The 21,028-nt window shown below is 40.2% G+C and overlaps 3 pseudogenes; 2 read left to right on the plus strand and 1 right to left on the minus strand.

Annotated features, from left to right (window-relative positions):
* The first annotated feature begins 6,901 nt into the window (after positions 1-6,901).
* Positions 6,902-8,742, plus strand: LOC130406876 (zona pellucida sperm-binding protein 3-like; annotated as a pseudogene).
* Positions 8,743-12,540: 3,798 nt separating this feature from the next.
* On the minus strand, positions 12,541-14,397 carry LOC130406877 (zona pellucida sperm-binding protein 3-like; annotated as a pseudogene).
* Positions 14,398-15,798: 1,401 nt separating this feature from the next.
* On the plus strand, positions 15,799-20,097 carry LOC130406881 (zona pellucida sperm-binding protein 4-like; annotated as a pseudogene).
* The last annotated feature ends 931 nt before the right edge of the window (positions 20,098-21,028 follow it).

Genomic DNA, 21,028 nt, shown 5'->3' on the forward strand with positions numbered 1-21,028 from the left:
TATTTTAATTATTTCAGTATTTCGTCTTCATTTACGTTTTAAAATGGCTGCTCTCAACCCAGGTACAAGCAAACATTGGCGTATCATATGCACTCAAAATAGCAATTTGGCGTCCGTATTAGACGATAATGCAACGGCGTGTTATTTACACGCAATTGGGTGCGACCAGGTTGATACAGTATTATAAGAATAAGCAATATGTAAACCATGAACATGATTCTTTTTTATAAGTTCCATTATTATTCTGTTCTGTGGTCTATATGTGAAATTATTTGTTCAGGGCAGAACTAATTAAAAAAAAATCTTCAAAATTACACTTATTTGAATAAATTACATTTTATTCAATCATTTTCAAGATTCTGCAAGGTGTATGTAAACTTTGGACCACTGTGTATATTCCAAGTGGTATCGTACAAGTATTTACAATGACATCTGCACATTCTTGTATTTATTCCCCTTATTCTGTATAATGCAAGAAGCTGATTTTTTTAAGACAATGCAAGGAAAATTATTAAAATAATAAAATAATTGCTCCCTTATCGACATACAGTCGAAAGAAAAAGTATGTGAACCCTTTGGGCGTACTTGGATTTCTTCATAAATTGGTCATAAAATGTGTTCTGATCTTCATCTAAGTCACAACAATAGAGAAACACAGTCTGCTTAAACTAATACTGCACAAACATTATACGTTTTCATGTTTTTATTGAACACAACATGTAAACATTCATAGTGCAGGGTGGAAAAAGTATGTGAACCTTTGGGTTTAATAACTGGTTGACCCTCCTTTGGCAGTAATAACCTCAACCAAACGTTTCCTATAGTTGCAGATCAGACCTGCACAACGGTCAGGAGAAATTTTGGACCATTCCACTTTACAAAAGTGTTTCAGTTCAGCAATATTCTTGGGATGTCTGGTGTGAATCGCTCTCTTGAGGTCATTCCACAGCATCTCTATCGGGTTGAGGTCAGGACTCTGACTGGGCCACTCCAGAAGGCGTATTTTCTTCTGTTGAAGCCATTCTGTTGTTGATTTACTTCTATGCTTTGGGTCGTTGTCCTGTTGCATCGTCCATCCTCTGTTAAGCTTCAGTTGGCGGACAGATGGTCTTAAGTTTTCCTGCAAAATGTCTTGATAAACTTTGGAATTCATTTTTCCATCGATGACAGTAATCCGTTCAGGGCCTGAGGCAGCAAAGCAGCACCATATTTCACAGTTGGGATGAGGTTGATGTTGGTGTGTTGTGCCTTTTGTTCTCCACACATAGCGTTGTGTGTTCTTTCCAAACAACTCAATTTTGGTTTCATCTGTCCACAGAATGTTTTGCCAGTAGTGCTGTGGAACATCCAGGTGCTCTTTTGCAAACTTCAAACGTGCTGCAATGTTTTTTTTGGACAGCAGTGGCTTCCTCCGTGGTGTCCTCCCATGAAGTCCATTCTTGTTTAATGTTTTCCTTATTGAAGATTTGTCAACAAAAATGTTAGCATGTGCCAGAGATTTCTGTAAGTGTTTAGCTGACACTCTAGGATTCTTCTTCACCTCATTGAGCATTCTGCGCTGTGCTCTTGCAGTCATCTTTACAGGACGACCACGCCTAGGGAGTGTAGCAACAGTGCTGAACTTTCTCCATTTGTAGACAATCTGTCATACCGTGGACACATGGACATCAAGGCTTTTAGATATACTTTTGTAGCCCTTTCCAGCTTTATGTAAGTCAACAATTCTTGATCGTAGGTCTTCTGAGAGCTCTTTTGTGTGAGGCATGGTTCACATCAGACAACGCTTCTTCAGAACAGCAAACTCAAAACTGGTGTGTGTTTTTTATTGGACAGGCCAGCTTTAATCAACACATCCAATCTCATCACATTGATTGGACCCCAGGTTGGCTGACTCCTGGCTCCAATTAGCTCTTGGAGAAGTCATTAGCCTAGGGTTTTACATACTTTTTCCACCCTGCACTATGAATGTTTACATGTTGTGTTCAATAAAAACATGAAAACGTATAATGTTTGTGCGGTATTAGTTTAAGCAGACTGTGTTTCTCTATTGTTGTGACTTAGATGAAGATCAGAACACATTTTATGACCAATTTATGAAGAAATCCAAGTAAGCCCAAAGGATTCACATACTTTTTCTTTCAACTGTATGTACATTGTGGTTGAAGCATGTAAAACATAGTTTGAACCCTTTTCAATAAACACATTTTATTCAGGAACATCTGTAAAATTCAGTATTAGAACTTATGTAAGACAAAGGCTGCAATATTCAGTGTGTATGCAGTTTCTCTTTTATGGCAAAATTCATTGGGATATAAGTTAAAGATCATTATCCATTAAGATTTGTTGTTAATTTCCTAGAGGAAATGTATCAAAACTTTATTTTTGTGATGCAGGATGAAGCAAAGTCACGAACAAAAATGGCCTAAAACGCACCTACAAACTTCGCTCGCTGCTGCCCGCTCGCTTTCGGGTTCATCTACTTTCCACAATGTCATTACAGCGGAAAGCTCATAGAGAGCGCGAAACAAACCCGTTTCTTCTTAGCAAAAGCCTTCAAAGGTGATTCTCAATATTTCGTTTTTTGCATCCTCAGACTCCAGAGTTTTAAATAGTTATATCTCAGCCAAATAGGTGCCTAACGAACCTTGCAGCAATTGAAAGGTTATTTATTCAGCTTTCAGATGATGTATAAATATCAAGTTCGAAGAATTTACCCATAAAACTGGTTTTGTGGTTCAGTGCCACACTCTGTTTATAACAAATGAACAATACTTCTACAGCTCCATTGAAAGCTGTATCTGCAGTTGATGAAAATGAGTCATGATGAACACAGAAATACAGTTGTTTATTGTATCAACCGTAAAAAAAGAAATGCAGCATCTTGTCCATAAGATATTTTTCAGTTTATTTTTAAACAGTGACTTAAGCCGTTGCCAGTATTTTCTGAAACATCCATGTGCCCATATACAGTTTCAAAAAAAGCCAGTCTCCCTACATTCAACTAGGTGAAGAGGCCCAGAAAACTGAATGGAATCACAATTAATTGCAATTATTTTGTATAAAGTGTACAATTTATCAGAATCCATTCCTTATTTTGTTACATATCTTTTTGTAAAGTACTAAGTAACAGAAATACTTTGTATGTTTTCCCTTAACAAATTTTAATGTTTGACAGTAATCATAATTCAAAACTTGATACGCATCTAACCAAAAATATCTAAAAAATGAAATGAGCATTCAAATCCTAATCATATCTGAACAATTACAAGGAAATCACAAACGTCTCTAGGGCTATACTGGACCCATACTCCAGTACACATGCAATTACAATTGTTTTTGCTTTTAATACAATCAGAAGGGTCTAATCAAAAATGTTAAAGAGAATGGCTTTTAAAAGCCTGGTCTCTTTTACTCTAAAAAATTGTAGGGAGCTCTCACAAATTCGTTTATGTTTCACTTTCTCCTGTTCTTTTCTTGTCCATGACACCACTCTTCAGGCCTCATCTTTCGTTTGGAAAACACGCAATTTAATTTTAGTAATTCGTTTAGAGAAACACTGATTTAACCACTTCACACAACAGCTAGACATTAAAACTACAAAATGTTTAACAGCTATGCTGTACCAATAAATAAAATATTTTATAATAAAATATTTATTGGTAACGGTTTTACATTAAAGTTGTACAAACTGCCAAATGAAAAAAAAATTCCCTAAAGAAAAGGCCAAAATGATTACATATGAAATTATTTAATTGGAGTTGATCAGAGCTGATGTCAGGCTAGCATTTGGTCACATTGTATGTGAATTCAAAGTTTTGTTTAATGACAATATGCAGTAAAAGTCTAATCAATATTTTTGAAGCTTTTCTTCACCTTAATGTTTAGGTCAACGTTAACCAACAAAGCATCTCCAAAAATGTATTGAACAAGTTCAATTTCTCAACTCAAGACACCTCAATTGTCCTAAAGGAAAATCGCCTGAAAATGCCACAGTATAAACAAATTCTGACAACAGGTGTAGTCTAATAACTTTAGAATCAGCAATGAAATTTACATCGTAAAGAACACCTCCACTGGAAACCAGTTTCTTCACTTTTTCCAGCAATAGCTCTCCCTGGAACACAAGAGTCCGATGAAAGATATCTTTTGATGTACACAAACCAAAGTAACACCTACTTTTCCTGGCACAGTTCTGATCACAGGAATCAGAAGCAGGGTGGCATACGCAGTACTACAGTGAATATAGATCTGACCAACAAAGAGAGCAGCTTTAGCAACAAATACAAAAAGGCAATTTAGAGGATACGATAAAGGCTGTAAGGAGATCATACAGTCTCCTGCAGAGGGGCCAGTGATGAGGGATCCACAAACGTGAACATCTTCACAACAAAGCGCTTGTATTGGGTTGGGAACTGAAGACCAGACGAGCCAACTTCAGGAAATGGTGCCGTCAGGTAACGGTCATGCTGTAAGGACATCTAAAACAGAAGTGACAGTCAAGACTCGTTGACAGCACACTTTCTGGACAAATGCTTGGGGTCCTACTCACCCATCAACTAGAAGATCCCACTGGGGTAGACCGAGGACTAGGGGCTGATGTCGCCCAACAGCGTCCCAACATCAGGACAAGATTTGGGTCAGTCCTCTCAAATGCGCACCTCAACATACGCAGGATCTTTGTGACTGGATACTCATCCTCACCGTAGTAGGACGTATACGCCTCCTCTCCTGAGAATGAACACTTACTGTTACGGTACCAGCTAGAGTGAGACCAGAGCTAAAAGTAGCACTCCTTTTTTCGAAGGAGCACATCATTACCTTCTGCACAGCCTTCAGTGACACATTGGCCATTTGCCAGTCTAAGCTCCACCCTGAGTGGTCCAGGAGCAGCTACAGGTGGAGGTGGTGGAACGGTGTTGACATTAACAATCAGAGCTTCCAAAGCAGTGGCAGTATATCTACACTGGAAGAGAAGTCTAGACAAACAGTGAGCTTCTTACATCTGTTCAAGAATTCACAGTACAGAGAAAAAAAAAAAAACACAGAGGACCTACTCAAATCGACTGTCCCTTGTGATGGCGCCAAGAGGTCCAATCCTGACTTCTTAGGACGAAGTCATTCTGTTCTCATACACCACATAGCAATTTTCCTCCTGCAAGCAAAAACACTATTGACATCAAATTGGTTCCAGACATCCAACTTCCAACTCATCAACAGCAAACTCAGCCATGCTGGAGCCACAGGTGGTGACTGGAAACTGGTATACGGCAAAGGAAGGCGTGGAACAGACAGGACCACAAGAAGCCGACAGAGGAAGTTATCAGGTAATCAGTTTGCATGAAACATTGGACTGGTTTTACACCCCTACCTGACAATCCATAATAACACTGCTGTCCATTAAAGCAGCAGTTTATAGCTTCACACTCTGCACCAATGATGCCTTGTTGTCCACACTGGATCTGCTCAAAATCAGCTACAGCACACTTGTCAAGAGGTTCTGTCTGCACCACTGGGTTCTGAAGTGGAATTTTCGGAGAAAACTGTTCCATATGCTGGAAGACTAGAGATTGAGCCTCCTGGAGAAAAAAATACTAAACTGTGGCACAGCATGACAGAACACACAAAACCATGCGTGACTAGCCACAAGACAAACCATCCCTGTACTTCCCACCATCCTGCAACAAGTAGACACACACAAGTGTTAGTCTTATATACTCCGTCAGTCAGAATTTTTAGCTCCTCCTTGATCAATTAACAATGACTGTTTTCCAGACCTGCTGGAAGCTACAACCTGTGAATTCTGTTCACCCTCAAGATTTAGAAGACAAACGGGAGGAATTTGGGTCATTTTTATTAATTCCTTTATTCGTTGACCATACATTCAAAACAAAACAAGGACACATTTAACTGAAAGCCTTACATAAAACAACATCAGTCTGCTAACCATAGAAGCATTTGAGAATGATTTCACGTCGAAATGTTAATTGAAGGGGCATGAACAGTTTAATGTAAAGCGGCAGTAGGCGGTAGCGGGTATAAAAGTTAGCAATGTTTAAGTTTTTGAAGAATGATTATGCCAATGGAATGTTCTTTTTGTAACAGAAAAATGCTTGACTTATTATTCTTTTGTCTCTATTCTGTCTATTGGTTGATGTCTCTCACGTAGATACGTTGCTCTAAAATGCATTCTATTGACGTATTAAAAAAAAACCCTGTGGAAATCTCTTCCTTGCCCTTTTTTTTGCCAAGTATGTTTTAAAATGGAATTATCCAAATGTTATGCGACCACGCTCTCGCTTACATTTCACTTACATCTGTTCTTTTATTTCCTTGTCAATAAAAATGCAAAATTTTTAAATGTCTCTTCATTTTTCATGGTCAATTTAAGAACAAATCAAGGTCAATGTTTATGTTACATTAACTGTACAATAATTAACAACATGTTTAATTGTACATGAAGGTCGGCTGAGAGTGTGTTGCGGTCCTGCGTGGTATTCTGTCCCGTGGGCTCATGGGATATAGTCATATAGATGTGTCTGAAGTATCTGTGGCTGAGTGCATCGGAATCTGGGCGTCACCAGTAAGCCATCCGGGAATACATACAATTAGACATACTAGTCGTTTACCGGCTTTTATTTGCCTACTTAATAGATAGGAAGTATGCCATTGAGGATTCAGTATACCCGTGTAGATGCGGACTAGGCCTAATTTAATACAAAGATTTATATCTGCGTCCTAAATGTCCAACAACATCCACCTGTTGCAAGATGGATAGGTAAATGAACAGGTCTAGAATAGCATTACTCCAATCACTAGAGGGGCGGAGCCATCCTGATTTCCAGATGTATAAAAAATGTATGCTGGGCTACTACTGATTCACGGATATTCAAGTACAGCAATGATGGGGTTGTGGCAAGCTGGATTTGGCTTTGTACTGGTGCTTTCATATGGCTTGTCTGATGCACAATGGCGAGGAAGATCAGCTCAAACACAGAAACCTAGTACATTTAGGCCTTGGTCACAAATGCAAGTTCCTCAGCAGAGTGAATCCACAATGCCTCAGTTTCCCCAAACCAACAACCCCATGCTTGTACCACAGAGATATCCTTCTCAGTTTTCAATGCAGACTCCAGTTGATGAAAAGCCTGGTCAAGATCTCTTGGCGTTCAGTCTGAGCAGTTTATGCAGGGTCCCATGGTTAAACTGACGTGGACCTTTCCAAGCCTACCCGAAGAACCTGTACAGCCAGAGATTCCTTTTGAGCTGCGGAACCCTTTGTCTCCCAATAGTGTAGGGGCTCAGTGCGGTGAGAATTCTGTGTATGTGGAAGTGATGGAGGACTTCTTTGGGACTGGACAACTACTAATGGCTTCTGGTTTTGCACTGGGAGGCTGTGGACCAACAGGGCAGGACAATAATGCTAGAGTGCTCCTCTTTGAATCAGAACTGCATGGCTGTGGCAGCATGTTAACTGTGAGAAAACTGATCCTTTTACCAAAAGTAATTTAGTTTTGAATAATTCTTGAGTAACAGACTTGTTTCTTTAGGTGACCGAAGATGAGCTTGTTTATACCTTCTCCCTGGTCTATACTCCCCAAGAGTTTTCAAATGGTGTACCTATTGTGAGGAGTAGTGGTGCTGTGGTCAGTATTGAGTGTCACTATCCAAGGTACGGTTCTGGGTTCAAGGTGGATGCATTCTCATGCGTGTCTTGAAAGATATTGTGGTGACCAACCTTTTTCTATAATCTACAGTCTCCATAATGTGAGCAGCAATGTCCTGGTGCCCACTTGGGTACCATATGCAGCTACTAAGGTTGCAGAAGAACGGTTGGTCTTCTCCCTCAAGCTTATGACTGGTATGTATTATATAGCTTCAACTTAATTTTGTAGACCTTATCTATTTTTTTCCTTGAAACAGATGAGTGGCAGTTTGAGAGGCCTTCATACCAGTATTTCCTGGGTGACACTGTGAATATTGAGGCCTCTGTGAAGACGTTCAACCATGTACCTCTCGGTGTGTTTGTGGACCGTTGTGTAGCCACTGTGTCCCCTGATGTGAACTCCGCTCCCAGATATTCCTTCATTGAGAATAATGGGTAAGTCATTTACCCAGCCTATCCTAGAAGTATTCCACGGTGTTTAACTTGTTTCTTCTCCAGGTGCCTGGTTGATGCCAAGTTCACCGGCTCGAGCTCTCGCTACATGCCTCGAACTCAAATTGATAAGCTGCAGTTTCAGCTGGAGGCTTTCAGGTTCCAGCAAGCAAACAGTGGGCTGGTATGTATTTGCCTTGGTTTTGAGTACATTCTAGTGCACTGTTTGGAAACCGAACCCTGTTGTCTTTACAGGTCTACATCACATGCATTTTGAAGGCGGTTCCTGTAGCCACTGCAACGAATTCTGAGCAGAAGGCTTGCTCGTTCTCCCCTAATGGGTATGTTGTCCCCAAATAGCCTTCACTGGGTCAGTAGGTTGATGTTTATCATTGATGTAACTTTGTTTGGCAGGTGGGTGTCTGTGGATGAATCTGATCAGGTGTGTGGCTGCTGTGACTCAACCTGTAGCAGCAGTAGTGCAAGCGATCGGGTTCTTGGAGGTATGGGTTAAAACACTGACTAACTACAAGTGATTATGGTCTTGGAAGTTTCTCACTACTTGTCTGTTCTCCATAGACCTACGGTGGGAGCAAGCATCTGTTGGGCCCCTGAATGTCAAGGAATTTGGCTATGATCCACTGTAATTTGAAATGGCCATGTGGTCACGTGATGAATAAAACCTTTTTAGTGATTTATACATCGTCTAAGTGGTCATCCTTCAGAAAGAATTGCACATCTCATTTTCGCCATTTTATGGTTCAGATTTGTCACTCAAAGCCATTTTACCTTGTAAAGTGACAATTTGGAGAAGTACTTGTTACAGGAGTTTTACTGATTTTTAATAGGTAATGCATGGTAGGTACAAAAAGCCTGAACCTATCCAAAAATAACATCCATATACACTGAGGTTGAATGTGTGGAACTTTGTTTTTGAGCTTAACGAATTCTTCCTTGAATTAGATTTGGCTGAAGGTGTTTTTTTTAAATGAATTTAAAATGAAGAACGCTTTTTTTAGGTTTGGTGCTGCAAAGGCTCATGTAACTTGTGACGAACTGTTAATGCCATGTCTTCTCTAGCAGTTAATTTGATGCAGAATGAAAGGTCAAAAACGCGCGAATCTAACACTTCAAGTACGTGTATTCTATATCGAAAGCCAACCGTATCACAATTCACGTGCTTTGGATTGCCATATTTTTGGATTGCTAAATTTACGTCATACGCTGGGCGCCGATCGACTTTGTTAATGTCACTCAAAATGCAAACGTATTAGCTAATATACATAGCCCCTCTTCTGGGTTTGCGCGCTCGACAGCAAGTCGGAGGCCCGTGTCATCTCAAATCCATATCCAGCGGAATATGAAAAACGGAAAGAAATTCAAGCAAAACCTGCGCAAAAGAAAATGCTTTACTAATACAGTATGATAAAGTATCATAGTTCCCTCCCAAAACGAAATTTCTGTCATTTACCAATAGTTCCGATGGACTTCTATTGTATGAAGAAAAATTTGTGGAAAGATGCTTTTCTGCTTCTAACTTCTTCAAATATATTTTGTTTATATGATTTACATGGTATACAGTCATACAGGTTTGAAAATTACGAGGGTGATTACAGAATTATAAATATGCTAATGCGACTTAATATAAATCATTGCTAGTCTAGAGGTAGCATGGTTAGCGTGCAACTGCATGTTGTGTCTTTGACTGGTTCGAGTCCCGCTTGGACCAGTTTTGGAATTTACATAATTTGTCTTATGTTTATCTGTGTCACAGGGATTGTTTAATTATATTTCAGCATTTAATTCGTGGTTAATGTATATAGAAAGTCAGGAATAAGAGCTCTTTTTCCACAAGCTCCCGACACCGTCCAGACAGCCACGCCAACAGCCTTTCAATAATATTGTTACATATGCTTTGTCGAGTACCCAAACTCGACCCAAGAGAACTAGGGAATTACAGGCCTATATCGAATTTACCTTTTATATCTAAAGTTCTTGAAAAATTAGTTTCAACTCAGTTATGCTCCTTCCTCCAAAGGAATGACATTAATGAAGAATTCCAGTCTGGATTTCGAGCATGTAACAGTACAGAGACTGCTTTGATCAGAGTTGCAAATGATCTGCTGACCGTGGCTGTATTTCGTTATTGGTGCTGCCAGACCTTAGTGCTGCATTTGACACCATTAACCACAGCATACTCCTACACAGACTCGAAAAGTACGTCGGCATTAATGGAATAGCATTAAAATGGTTTAAGTCTCATTTATCTGAGCGTTATCAATTTGTCAGACCTGATGGCAGAGCTGAGAATGGGAAGCGATGACCTTACAAGAGCTGAGATGATAGAGCTGGATAAAGGACGCTGCAACTTGACACGATTTTTCTACAACACTTCGAGTGCCTTAGATTTTTAATGATAATCTTAAATCTATAATTTACCTTATTCGTAAATGTATTTATTTCTTTATTTAGCCTTGTTGTGCAAGCACTATTGAGCTTGTACAGAGGCAGCAACTTTTGCCAGAGGGGAACTTGAATCCCCTGGTTGGGTCTGGGTTCTCCTGAGTTTTTTTTCTCGATTGGAGTTTTGGGTTCCTCGCCACCATTTGCATATTGTTTTGCACTATTTGCCTGGTCAGGGGTGCTGCTTTAGAATTTAGAAGTTAAACATAATTAATATTGCAGGTATGGATTTATAGTCCGTTTAATATTTGACCTATGGTTCTCTCTCCTTTATCCCAAATGTGTGCTTTCACTGTGCGTGTGTGCGAGTGTGTTTGCGTTTGTGCGTCAGTCAATGTGTGTACGTATTTATGCATATTGTGTGTGTGTGGAGGTCTGTCTTTTGTTGTTTTCGCCTTTTTCTTGTTTTTACAGGTATATGCCTTTAGTTGTTTTTCTTGTATTCAATGTGTCTCATGTACAGCTGCTTTGTAACAATGAAAATTTTTAAAACACTATATAAATAAAGTTGAGTAAAATTAATTATATCTAAAAACTCGGCTGAAAGTCAGTTCCACATACGGTATAGCGTCAATCTCTTCACGGAGGTAAAGGGAAACATGTAGATAATGTGAGCGCACCATGATCGGGTGCTAATGAATTGTTAGTGGGCAGGTGATCTGCGTTAAGGTGATTATTGAAAGGCTGTTGGCGAGGCTGTCTGGCCGGTGTCGGGAGCGATTGAGAAATTTAGAATATACTGTAAGTTTGTTGTGGAAAAAGAGCTCTTATTCCTGACTTTATAAATGAACCACGAATTAAATGCTAAAATATAAATAAATAAAATCCCTGTAACACAGATAAACATAAGACAAACAGTCAAACCATTCAAATACATGACATGCGGTTGCAACCCAACCATGCTGACCTCTAGACTAGCAATGATTTATATTGAAAGTCGCGTAAGCATAGTTATAATTCTGTTATCACCCTCTTTACTTTTCAAACCTGTATGACTGTATACTCTGTAAACCGTATAAACAAAATATATTTGAAAGTTAGCAACAGAAAAGCATTTGTCCACATTGACTTCACACAATAGAAATCAATCAGAACCATTGGTAAATGACAGAAATTTCGTTTTGGGAGGAATTACGGTACTTTTAATCATACTGCATTAGTAATGTGATTCTTTTCTGCGGGTTTTTAATTTCTTTCCGTTTTTGGGTTTTCAGGGTTAAGCTGGATATGGATTTGAGATAACACGGGCCTCCGACTTGCTGTCGAGCGCGCAAACCCAGAAGAGGAGGGGCCATGTATATTAGCTAATACGTTTGCATTTTGAGTGTAGTTAACATAAAAGCATGGCGGCGTATGACGTTAATTTGGCACCAGACGGCACTTATTTAACACCTGGCGGCGTTAAGAAATCAGCGTTTTAATATTAATACGGCGATCCAAAGCATGCAAATTGTGATTCTGTTGGCTTTTGATATAGAATACACATACCCGACTTGTTAGATTTGCGCGTTTTTGACCTTCCATTCTGCATCGAAGTAACTGCTATAGAAGCCATGCCATTAACAGTTCTTCACAGAGTTCATTTTAAATTTGATCCAGTCTACATTGACCCTTGAAAAAAAAAAAAAAAAAAAAAAAACCTTCAACCAAATCAAATTTAAGGAAGAATTTGTAGTTTGTTTTATGTTAAGCTCAAAAACAAAGTTCCACATATTCAACCTCCGTGTATATGGATGTTGGATAGGTTCGGGCTTTTTGTACCTACCATGCATTACCTAATAAAAATCAGTAAAACGCCTTTAACAATTACTTCTCCAAATTGTCGCTTTACAAGGTAAAATGGCTTTGAGTGACAAATCGGAACCATAAAACGGCAAACATGAAAATGAGATGTGCAATTCTTCCTGAAGGATGACCACTTAGACCATGTATAAATCACTAAAAAGGTTTTATTCATCACGTGACCTCATGGCCATTTCAAATTACAGTGGACCATAGCCAAATTCCTTGACATTCAGGGGCCCAACAGATGCTTGCTCCCACCGTAGGTCTATGGAGAACAGACAAGAAGTGAGAAACTTCAAAGACCATAATCACTTGTAGTTAGTCAGTGTTTTAACCCATACCTCCAAGAACCTGATCGCTTGCACTACTGCTGCTACAGGTTGAGTCACAGCAGCCACACACCTGATCAGATTCATCCACAGACACCCACCTGCCAAACAAAGTTACGTCAATGATAAACGTCAACCAACTGACCCAGTGAAGGCTATTTGGGGGCAACGTACCCATTAGGGGAGAACGAGCAAGCCTTCTGCTCAGAATTTGTTGCAGTGGCTACAGGAACCGCCTTCAAAATGCATGTGATGTAGACCTGTAAAGACAACAAGGTTGGGTTTCCAAACAGTGCACTAGAGTGTACTCAAAACCAAGGCAAATACATACCAGCCCACTGTTCGCTTGCTGGAACCTGAAAGCCTCCAGCTGAAACTGCAGCTTATCAATTTGAGTTCGAGGCAGGTAGCGAGAGCTCGAGCCGGTGAACTTGGCATCAACCAGGCACCTGGAGAAGAACAAGTTAAACACCGTGGAATACTTCTAGGATAGGCTGGGTAAATGTCTTACCCATTATTCTCAATGAAGGAATATTTGGGAGCGGAGTTCACGTCAGGGGACACAGTGGCTACGCAACGGTCCACAAACACACGGAGAGGTACATGGTTGAACGTCTTCACAGAGGCCTCAATATTCACAATGTCACCCAGGAAATACTGGTATGAAGGCCTCTCAAACTGCCACTCATCTGTTTCAAGGAAAAAATGGATAAGGTCTACAAAATTAAGTTGAAGCTACATTAAAAGCTATATAATACATACTAGTCATAAGCTTGAGGGAGAAGACCAACCGTTCTTCTGCAACCTTAGTAGCTGCATATGGTACCCAAGTGGGCACCAGGACATTGCTGCTCACATTATGGAGACTGTAGATTATAGAAAAAGGTTGGTCACCACAATATCTTTCACGACACGCATGAGAATGCATCCACCTTGAACCCAGAACCGTACCTTGGATAGTGACACTCAATACTGACCACAGCACCACTACTCCTCACAATAGGTACACCATTTGAAAACTCTTGGGGAGTATAGACCAGGGAGAAGGTATAAACAAGCTCATCTTCGGTCACCTAAAGAAACAAGTCTGTTACTCAAGAATTATTCAAAACTAAATTACTTTTGGTAAAAGGATCAGTTTTCTCACAGTTAACATGCTGCCACAGCCATGCAGTTCTGATTCAAAGAGGAGCACTCTAGCATTATTATCCTGCCCTGTTGGTCCACAGCCTCCCAGTGCAAAACCAGAAGCCATTAGTAGTTGTCCAGTCCCAAAGAAGTCCTCCATCACTTCCACATACACGGAATTCTCACCACACTGAGCCCCTACACTATTGGGAGACAAAGGGTTCCGCAGCTCAAAAGGAATCTCTGGCTGTACAGGTTCTTCAGGTGGGCTTGGAAAGGTCCACGTCAGTTTAACCATGGGACCCTGCATAAGCTGCTTAGACTGAACACCAAGAGATCTTGACCAGGCTTTCCACCAACATCAACTGGAGTCTGCATTGAAAACTGAGAAGGATATCTCTGTGGTACAAGCATGGGGTTGTTGGTTTGGGGAAACTGAGGCATTGTGGATTCACTCTGCTGAGGAACTTGCATTTGTGACCAAGGCCTAAATGTACTAGGTTCCTGTGTTTGAGCTGATCTTCCTCGCCACTGTGCATCAGACAAGCCAAATGAAAGCACCAGTACCAAGCCAACTCCAGCTTGCCACAACCCCATCATTGCTGTACTTGAATTTCCGTGAATCAGTAGAAGCCCAGCATACATTTTTTATACATCTAGAAATAAGGATGGCTCCGCCCCACTAGTGATTGGCGTAATGCTATTCTAGACCTGTTCATTTACCTATCCTTCTTGCAACAGGTGGATGTTGTTGGACATTTAGGACGCAGATATAAATCTTTGTATTAAATTAGGCCTAGTCCACACCTACACGGGTATACTGAATCCAAAATGGCATACATTGTAACTATTAAGTAGGCAAAAAATGCCGGTAAACGACTACTATGTGTAATTGTCTGTATTCCCGGATGGCTTACTGGTGACGCCCAGATTCCGATGCACTCAGCCACAGATACTTCAGACACATCTATATGACTATATCCCATGAGCCCACGGGACAGAATACCACGCAGGACCGCAACACACTCTCAGCCGACCTTCATGTACAATTAAACATGTTGTTAATTATTGTACAGTTAATGTAACATAAACATTGACCTTGATTTGTTCTTAAATTGACCATGAAAAATGAAGAGACATTTAAATTTTTGCAGTTTTATGGACAAGGAAATAAAAGAACAGATGAGGAGAAAGTGAAATGTAAGCGAGAGCGTGGTCGCATAACATTTGGATAATTCCATTTTAAAACATACTTGGCAAAAAAAAGGGCAAGGAAGAGATTTCCTCAGGTTTTTTTTTTTAATACGTCAATAGAATGCATTTTAGAGCAACGTATCTACGTGAGAGACATCAACCAATAGACAGAATAGAGACAAAAGAATAATAAGTCAAGCATTTTTCTGTTACAAAAAGAACATTCCATTGGCATAATCATTCTTCAAAAACTTAAACATTGCTAACTTTTATACCCGCTACCGCCTACTGCCTCTTTACATTAAACTGTTCATGCCCCTTCAATTAACATTTCGACGTGAAATCATTCTCAAATGCTTCTATGGTTAGCAGACTGATGTTGTTTTATGTAAGGCTTTCAGTTAAATGTGTCCTTGTTTTGTTTTGAATTTATGGTCAACGAATAAAGGAATTAATAAAAATGACCCAAATTCCTCCCGTTTGTCTCGCCCCACCTGTCATGTATCTATTCCCCACCAGTGGGGCCCGTGCCACACTTTGACAAACTTGAACTTTGACAAACTTGAACAGCAAACAAATGTTGTCAACTTTTCATTTGTGAAAGTAGAATTTACTTTCACTGGCTTGGTAGAGATTGGTCAAAACTCGATCGTATAAAATCTTGAGAGTGAACAGAATTCACCCTGTTTGTAGCTTCGAGCAGGCCTGGAGAACAATCATTGTTAATTGATCAAGGAGAAGCTAAAAATTCTGACAGACGGAGCATATAAGACTAAACACTTGTGTGTGTCTACTTGTTGAAGGATGGCGGGAAGTACAGGGATGGTTTGTCTTGTGGCTATTTGTGCATGGTTTTGTGTGTTTGGTCATGCCGTGCCACAGTTTAGTAATTTTTTCCAGGAGGCTCAATCTCCAGTCTTCCAGCAAACAGAACAACAGTTTTCTCAGAAAATTCCACTTCAGAAACCAGTGGTGCAGTCAGAACCTCTTGACAAGTGTGCTGTAGCTGATTATGAGCAGATCCAGTGTGGACTACCTGGCATCAGTGGTGCAGAGTGTGAAGCTATAAACTGCTGCTTTAATTGACAGCAGTGTTATTATGGATTGTCAGGTAGGGGTGTAAAACCAGTCCAATGTTTCATGCAAACTGATTACCTGATAACTTCCTCTGTCTCGTTACAGTCACTGTCCAGTGTATAAGAGATGGTCAGTTTGTGCTGATGGTGGCTAGAGATGTAACTCTGCCTCGTCTGAGTCTGGACACTGTCCGTCTGCTGGGTGGAAATGAAGCGTCTTGTGGTCCTGTCGGTTCCATGCCTTCCTTTGCTGTATACCAGTTTCCAGTCACTGCCTGTGGCACCAGCATGACTGAGTTTGCTGTTGATGAGTTGTATGTCTGGAACCAAGTTGAGGTCAATCGTGTTTTGCTTGCAGGAGGAAAATGGCTATGTGATGTATGAGAACAGAATGACTTTATCCTATGAAGTGGGGATTGGACCTCTTGGCTCCATCACAAGGGACAGTCAATTTGAGTAGGTCCTCTGTTTTCTCTCAGTACTGTGAATTCTTGAACTGATGCAAGAAGCTCACTGTTTGTCTAGACTTTTCTTCCAGTGTAGATATTCTGCCACTGCTGTGGAAGCTCTGATTGTTGAGGTCAACACCGTTCCACCACCTCCACCTGTAGCTGCTCCTGGACCCCTTAGGGTGGAGCTTAGACTGGCAAATGGGCAATGTGTCACTAAAGGTTGTGCAGAAGGTAATGATGTGCTCCTCTTCAAAAAAAGGAGTGCTACTTTTAGCACTGGTCTCACTCTAGCTGGTACCATAACAGTTAGTGTTCATTCTCAGGAGATGAGGCGTATACGTCCTACTATTAAGATGAGGATGAGTATCCAGTCACAAAGGTCCTGCGAGAGCCTGTGTATGTTGAGGTGCGCATTTTGGAGAGGACTGACCCAAATCTTGTCCTGATGTTGGGACACTGTTGGGCGACATCAGCCCCTAGTCCTCTCAGTCTACCCCAGTGGGATCTTCTAGTTGATTGGTGAGTAGGATCCCAAGCATTTGTCCAGAAAGTGTGCTGTCAACGAGTTCTGACTGTCACTCCTGTTTTAGATGTCCTTACCAGGATGACCGTTACATGACGGCAATGGTTCCTGAAGTTGGCTCGTCTGGTCTTCAGTTCCCAACCCACTACAAGCGCTTTGTTGTGAAGATGTTCACGTTTGTGGATCCCTCATCCCTGGCCCCTCTGCAGGAGACTGTATGATTTCCTTACAGCCTTTATCGTATCCTCTAAATTGCCTTTTTGTATTTGTTGCTAAAGCTGCTCTTTGTTGTCAGATCTATATTCACTGTAGTACTGCGTATGCCACCCTGCTTCTGGTTCCTGTGAGCAGAACTGTGCCAGGAAAAGTAGGTGTTACTTTGGTTTGCGTACATCAAAAGATATCTCTTTCATCTGACTCTTGTGTTCCAGGGAGAGCTATTGCTGGAAAAAGGAGTGAAGAAACTGTGGTTTCCAGTGGAGGTGTTTTCTTTACGATGTAAATTTCATTGCTGATTCCAATAAAGTTATTAGACTACACCTGTTGTCAGCATTTGTTTACACTGGCATTTTCAGGAGTTTTTCCCCTTAGGACAATTGAGGTGTCTGAGTTGAGAAATTGAACTTGTTCAATACATTTTTGGAGATGCTTTGTTAGTTAACGTTGACCTAAACATTAAGGTGAAGAAAAGCTTCAGAAATATGGATTCGACTAATTTTACTGCATATTGTCATTAAACAAAACATTACATTCACATACAATGTGAGCCAATGCTAGCCTGACTTCAGCTCTGATCAACTCCACTTAAATTATTTCATATGTATTCATTTTTTGACTTTCTTTGGGTAAAAAAACCTTTCGTTTTGTACAACTTTAATGTAAACGTTACCCAGTAATATTTTCTTGTTTTGTAAATTAAAAATTTTTTTATACTGGACTTGAGCATAGCTGTTAAACATTTTGTAATTTTAATGTCTAGCTTTTGTGTGAAGTGGTTAAATCTGGGTTTATTGTGACGAAATTGTGGCCCTAAACAAATTGCAAAATTGTATTACCGGTTTATGCAAACGAAATCAGAAACCTGAAGAGTGGTGTCATGGACAAGGAAAGAAAAGCAGAGGAAGTGAAACGTAGATGTGAGCGTGCCCTACATTGTTTTTTTTTCTGATTTCAGAAGCTGTTTCACTCTTATACATGTCAAGATACGGAAAAGTTAATGGCAACTTCTGTTTCATGGTGACTTAAAATTAGTTTCAAATTAAACCATGTTAAGCAGAACATACCTTCATTTTCAGCTTGGTTCTCTTTCTCTGCTTTTCTCTTTTTAGCTTCTGAAATGTACCACTTTGATGCCAAAGTTTGCTTAGGCCTACCAGTGCAACCTTAATAAAAAATTGTTTTTATCTATGTCTTAACCCTGGAGTATGGTTCCAGTATAGCCCTAGAGACGTTTGTGATTTCCTTGTAATTGTTCAGATATGATTTAGGATTTGAATGTACATTTTTTTAGATATTTTTGGTTAGATACGCATCAAGTTTTGCATTATGATTAATGTTTGCTTTAAACAAGCAAAGTATTTCTGTTACTTAGTATATTACATAAAGATATGTAACAATATAAGGAATGGATTCTGATAAATCATACACTATTTACAAAAATTTTGCAATTAATTGTGATTCCATTCAGTTTTCTGGGCCTCTTCACCTAGTCGAATGTAGGGAGACTGGCTTTTTTTGAAACTGTATATTGGCACATGGATGTTTCAGAAAAAACTGGCAACTATAACACCTGCGAGACCAGCCTTGACCACGCCACCGGCACCAGCGTCTCCCCCTGGATATCTTCTCACTTTATCCCAGGACTTTTGTTACATTACACTTCCCAGAACTGTGCACTCACTCATCTACACTGATCAGTCACACCTGCACCTAATCACCCACATGGCATATAACCATCACTCCCACCATCAGTCTCCGTCAGGTCTAGATGTATTATGTCGTATTGTACTTCCCCTGGCTTTCCTAGTTCGTGGTGCTCCAAGTTCTGTGTCTGTTCCATGTACTCCTGGATATTATATGTTTCCAGTGGATGTCTGTTAACACATCGTGTACCTCTTAACCCATTATTGGATCGTGTCTGTCTTCCTTGTGTGTGGATTGTTACAGCAACGGCTTAAGTCCCTGTTTAAAAAAACTGAAAAATATCTTAAATGGACAAGTTCCAGCACTTCTTTTACAGTTACAGCAGAGGTACCTAATTGAGGCACAATTGATCAATTGCTTACATTTATAACCAGCAGGTAGTGCTTGGTAAAAACCTTTTTTTGTTCAGAGATTATGCACTTAAACACACGTGATATTATAATTAAAATTTAATTAAAGACCTTCAGGATTAGGATGCGCGCTTGTACCTAATTCTTATTAAACACTTATTTATACTTGAGTAGGTCTCATTAAGGGAGCCCGACCCTGGTGAGTATCTCTTATATATCTGCAAATTCCAGGAGGGAAAATGTAATTTGATTAGTTTTTGCTATTATTTTGTTACGTGGTGTTACCATATTCTCTCTCTCTCTATGCATATGGTCCACAGCTATGGGGAACTGTCAGCGGATTGTGGATCGGGGCTGGAGGAATCGCTCTGTGGGTTACACTCTTATGAACAAAGATCCTCATGCTCGCATTCCATATTCACTAGTCACCTGGAGATTTATGACACTGATCAGAACCTGAAACAGACACGTTCACAGATCAAATAAATGATGAACATGTTTATAGTAACCCTCACAAAAAGAAGCATATTCAAATGTGAAAGAGGAAACGATGGATCGACTGGGTTCTGCCGACCTCACCTGTAAGGAACAGCTTTCAATTGTAATTGATCTACTTCTTGTTTGAAGAGATGTCAGAAGCTCAGTGTTGTTTTGAGTATTTTTTCCCTTTGTTTGTCATCAGCTCTGTTGGCAGGTCAGGAGGTGATTCCTCAACGGTCTTGTCTCAGCCTCAGAGCAACACGTCAGAGAGCGAAGCAGGGAAGGACAGGATCAAATAGGTGTGTGATGTTTTCCCTTAAGAGTCATCCCTTACAAAAAACATGTAGCCAATGCTTTAAAGCGATAGTAACACACAGGGTTTCTGCCAATTTCATATTAATCTTGAGTACCTATAGACTAGTATTACATACTTCGTATCTTCGAAGAGTATTTAGTTTTATCACATTTATAAAAGATAGATACTGCTTTACGATTGTTTCAGAAAACATATGGCGCATACGGGGGGGATGGGGTAGGCTGAACCAAAGCACGTGCGCACCTGTTGTCAACCAAAAACAGACATCACTTTCACTCACCGCATGTCCGGCATATTTTAGCACTGGTATTGCTCCATATATCAGTTTCAAACGATCTCCAAATCCAGTTATATCCACAATTTATATAACATTCATCACCCAAATGCAGTGAACAAACAAACAACTGAACTTCGCGGATGTATGCTCTCTTCTCTCCTGCTTACAAGTGAAAGTGACCTATAGACAGAAGATGAGAAGGCTTTGTTATCACTCCCAAGTCTGGAGACGTTGCTCACACTTTGTCTCGTTCTAGCGGCTTTTATAGCCGCTCGTGAACTATCCGCCGGTGATGATCCCTATGCCACTCCGATTTCTCATGTGTCCATGGCGACGCTAATTGCGCCAGGGTGACTCGTCACAATATACATAGGCCACATACTTAGACTTATCTGTCAGTATCAAATAAGTATACTTAAGTGTAGTTTTTCGTCAACGTTTTATTTTGGGCCTTGTTGCCTTTATTTTACACAGTACAGTGGTAGAGAGGACAGGAAGCAATCTAGGAGAGAGAAGGGGTGCGGCTAGGAATGGACCTCAGGCCAGGCCTCTAATTCAGGTCCCCGAAGTGCACAGCCAAAGGCTCTGACTACTTAAAGGGATAGTTTGTCCAAAAAAATTTAATTTACTGACCCTT

This window comes from Triplophysa dalaica, chromosome 18 (genome assembly GCF_015846415.1).
Source record: "Triplophysa dalaica isolate WHDGS20190420 chromosome 18, ASM1584641v1, whole genome shotgun sequence".
NCBI lineage: Eukaryota > Metazoa > Chordata > Actinopteri > Cypriniformes > Nemacheilidae > Triplophysa > Triplophysa dalaica.